Below are 4556 nucleotides of genomic sequence, written 5' to 3'. Positions count from 1 at the left end.
CAGCAGTCTTATGCTTAGAGAGTGTGCTTTGACCCAGTTAGTATGTAAGTTCAAGTCTCAGTTGAGTCTTGCTAAAGTACCTTTAAAATTCCCGCTATTGAGTATTCACCAGGCACAATATTCAAAGAGAAGGCAAGTATTCTGGAACCATCTATCTGGCGTCTGTCCCAATAGTCAGGCAAACAGATAATTTTGGTGGTTACGAAAAAGTCGACATTAAATAAAAGTTCAAATGGAAAAAAATGTCTTCTGCTTGATGACCTACTGATGACCTATGTGACTGGATAAAGTTTCTTTCCAGTTTTTCATCTCGTGCTAAAATACAATAAGACTGAGAAAATATTTCTGGAGATTTGGGAAAACTGGCTTTAAAGATTTTTTGTGAATTTTGTCCTTTCTCATCATGAAATACACCCTGAAACCAGTAACTATTGCATGAAATTATTATATTTGTGTAATCCCCTGCCCAGTGCTTTTTTATGATATTGATTAAGTTTGATTAGGATAGTGCTTAATCCAAAATTTCATGAAAATATACATCTACTACTTGCAGCTAGCCAGGCATAAAGGCACACAAAAGGATCATTCGGCTATGATCAATGCACAATCCTTTCTTATTGCACTCCAACATGGATAGCTGGCTGCTTCGTGATAAACTTACATTGAAGTTGACTTAGATATGATCAAGCACAACAGCTTCGTTTCTTTTTGTTCTGTTCTTAATAGTCTATAGCAGACTGAAAGCTACAGCCAGCTAGCTGTGGCTAGTGAATGTTCTGCTACCAAGTGCACTACATGCATGTTGGTTCCTCCACCAACTTTACTGCAATAGAGGCAAGTACATAAATACACAAGCTAGACTAAGTAAAGATGCAAAAGAAAGCACCTCTTTGTTCTGCAACAAAAGAGGTAGCAGAACAGAAAGATGTATAGGGTCTGATGTTATAATGGACTACCACTAAGGTTTTGAATTTGATACAAGCCGATACAGGTAGCCAGTGAAAGGAGATGAGATGGGAAGTGACATGGCTGAGCCTGGAGATTTTGTGGGTGAGACAAGCAGCAGCATTCTGAATGATATGCAGAGGTCAGATGTCAAAGGCAGGGAGGCCTGCAAGGTGGGATTTGCAGTAGTCCAAACAGGAAATGACCAGTACCTGGACTACGAGCTGGGTTGAGTTGATGGAGAGGAAGGAACATCACTGCAGTTTGCTTAACAAACTGCAGTGATGTTCTTGGAGATGGTCAGTTTGTTGTACAGCACCTCTCTGACATTCCTAGCAGATGAAGAGTGACACTGTGGTGCCACCCAAGGCGACGAAAAGGTGAAGCACTTAGCAGGGAAGAGCAGAATCTGTTTTAATCAATGCATGTCAAGACCAGTGTGTCAAAGAGGGGCAAGAAGAAAAAGAGTTGTGCGTCACCACTGTAGCAATGATATGGCAGGTTATGAGCATGTCAGAACCAAGAGTCTGATACAGAGAGAAAAACGCCAAGGCCTAAACCCAGGGGACCCCTGTTAAGAATTCCAAAGGTCTCGAAACTACATCCCCCCATGAATCTGGAAGGAGCGAGGTAGGAAGTAAACCAGCTGAGCGCTGTTGTGAAGATTTCCAAGGTAGTCAGGGAAGACAGCAAGAGGTGGTGGTCAAACTGCCATCTGAGACATCCGAGCCTGCTGCTTTCTGATACCTGCGTCAGTCAACTCTTCTGACTGGTGTTGTCTCTGCCCTTATGAACTGTTAAACTATCAAGTATACTTTTTAATACATTTAATGCTCCTAAGAGGCTGCACTTCATGTAAGTGTTTTGGAGGCATTCTGGATGAAGGAGGCTGGGGAATGGCAGCGGGATTGATTTGTGTAGCCGTGGTGGTTTTGATACATAAGGATGATTTAAACAAAGGTCTGTCCCTTTGGTACACAAGCCCACATCAACATAGCAGAGGCTCTCCATGACTGTTGAAATTGATTTCTGTTTCCTGCCAAGATTTCTGAATTAGAGAGATGACTGCCAGTATGAGTCAGGAGGCAGCAAGGCCTGTTGGTCTATCCCTACCACACACCACACTCCCTCAAGTAAAAATCTCCCACGCTTACAAGAAGGAACTCAATTTACAGCCTATTGTTCTGCATCATCGGTTTTTATGAACGGAAAAACATACAGTTCTGTGCTGGTATTGTGAGAGCAGCACTTTAAGCTATGGAAAAATAACTGTGGGGGGAAGGAAAGAAGGGAAGGTATTTTGTAAGTCAGTTAAGGGGCATTTATCGAGGAAATAATGAAAAAAAACCTATGCAGAGTGGTAAATATTTTGACTGACTTTTTTTTCTTTTTCTGTATAGTGTCGACTATAGGCCTGCCTGTCAATTGTGTTACCGGCTACTTTACAGTCAGAGGCGACACTGCCCATGTAAGCCCACCTGCTGCAACACCAAATAGACCTGCTTGGAGCCCTCAGTTAAAACTAGTTTAAACAGCTAATGCAGTATAAATTGAATCTGAAAGATAATGGATGACCAGAGGGAAACGCACTCAGGAGAGATTCAATTCTCACCGAAGAAGAATAGATTTTCCCACTTTTTCCAATACGGTTGATCAGAAAAATAGACTGCTTCTATTTTCCCATCATTCCCATCCAGAATTTTGATTTGTGACAAATATGTCTGTTCAGTTAAGTGTAAAATATTGCACTTAAGCTGCAGAATGAATGTAGCTGCCAGAGGTAGGCAGGTCATTAGATGAAAGTGACGTCATGAGCGATAATATGCAGATAAGCACTTCCTAAACAGGCAGACAGCAAGCCGTCAATCTTTGGGTCCTCACAATCCTACACCGGTTCAAGTGTTGTAAGTGGAAAGTTTGCTTGCGGATTTGATAAATGGTAAGCCTGTTTCTTGTGTTTTTTCGCTGATTCAAGTTGAGTAATACGATGTATGTTATAGAATGAAAGGTTTGTGGTATCGTAGGTTTGTGCCGGTCCCTTGTGTTAGGACTATGCAAGTTGTGTTGCCTCTCTGGAAGTGTATGTATGTAAGCTGGAGAAGGTATGTGTATATATTTCTGTTTACTTTCAAGTGTGAAGAAAACTATTTGAGGTTTATAAATTTGTACATTTAAGGTTGATATATTTATACATGTGATCCTGTGTAGCATGCTTATGTGTAAGTGGTGGTATCTCATTGTGCAGCCACAGTTGGAGACGACATGGCCATCGTTGGTTGGCCTTACTGCATACAGCCATTGAGAGCTATCCGGTAATGTAGACTGTTTTATTCATATGTTTTTTTTAGTTATATTGGTACCTTTTTGTTTTAGGTGTAAACGCTTTTCTGTGCATGTAGTTGTTTGAGCAGTACGTTTCGTTTTGCTTCCAGGTTTATTTTGAGTAAGCGGCTGGTGCATGGACTGACCACTGTTCCTTCCTTTTGTTTGGTTACATGTTGCAAATTAGCTAGCCAGTTACCATGAGTGAGCATGCTTCCGCTCATAGTATATCGCCTTATTTTGATAAGTAGTGCGCAGAGCTGGTTAGCTAGCTTAAGCATTTCTTTTTGTTTTTTTGTTTGTTTGTTTTCATGTCAAACCATTCTCCCCACTCTAGCTTGATCAGCTAACCCAGCTTTGCTTGACTCTTCTTTGTGCTTTGCCTGCCATTAATTTGAGGGGCTTGCCTATCTGCATGCTTTTGGTTTGCTTTATGCTCCGTCTGGATTGCTGTGCTTAACTAATGCGTTTGGCTTGGCTTTAACTATTTTTATTTTCTTTTACTTTGCTCTGTGGAGTGTGCAGTGTGATTTTTGATGCCAATTGCAGTGTGCCTTGTTGAAGTGTGTGATTCACAGATATATATTCCCTTCTTTAAGCCTGCAGTAAACAAGAGTAAAGCACAAGCCTGCTGGGTAGTCTGTTTCCAGTAATTGGTGGAAATGTTAAATGTTGTGTATGTTATTGCTCACAAAACATTTTAATGAATTGGGAAAAATAAAGAAAGCTAACATTTTGCTATGTTTCCTTCCATAGCGTTATATGAAATTGATATCAATAAAAATGACCTGTTTTTTTTCTCTTTTACTCAAGACTCCTGTCTTTTATTTGCACGTAGGTAACATACACATCTGAGGAGAATCCTTAGCAAGTATTCTCATGCACCGATCACCGAGGCTATCATATAAAACAACTGCTAATGTTAACCGCTGCATGACCCACTGTTAAAGGTTATGTTATCCGCAGTGTATAAATATTTAATTCAAATGAGGAAAACAATCTGATGCATAGGTGAGGCTGAACTTTGCTGTGGTAAAGTATAGTTGTGGATACCTCTAAATTCCTTCCAAAAGGGGAAAATAAATACTAAAGATTGATGCACGGAAGGTAAGACCTACAGACTATCAGGCCTAATCTAAGGACTAAAATGAAGTGCTTAGTTGCAACATTAGCATGCCCTGCTCTGCCCTACCAAGAGTCTCCAAGGCATTTTATCTCAGAATAAAAACTCTGGAGCTGTACCATGTCACATCAAACTTAAATGATAACCTTCAACTTCACAGATGAGA

General features: G+C 40.5%; 1 long non-coding RNA gene across 2 annotated transcripts; it reads left to right on the top strand.

The window, feature by feature from the left end:
- Positions 1-2813: 2813 nt before the first annotated feature.
- Positions 2814-3882, top strand: LOC118234879. Of its 2 annotated transcripts, XR_004766739.1 has the most exons (4): positions 2826-2884; positions 2970-3047; positions 3191-3257; positions 3378-3882. It is a non-coding gene; the product is annotated as an uncharacterized LOC118234879 (long non-coding RNA). The 2 variants fall into 2 exon arrangements; XR_004766740.1 differs by lacking the exon at positions 2970-3047 and having other exon boundaries at positions 2814-2884.
- Positions 3883-4556: the final 674 nt, after the last annotated feature.

Source organism: Anguilla anguilla, chromosome 9 (assembly GCF_013347855.1).
Source record: "Anguilla anguilla isolate fAngAng1 chromosome 9, fAngAng1.pri, whole genome shotgun sequence".
NCBI lineage: Eukaryota > Metazoa > Chordata > Actinopteri > Anguilliformes > Anguillidae > Anguilla > Anguilla anguilla.
This window is presented reverse-complemented; position numbering and strand designations above follow the sequence as displayed.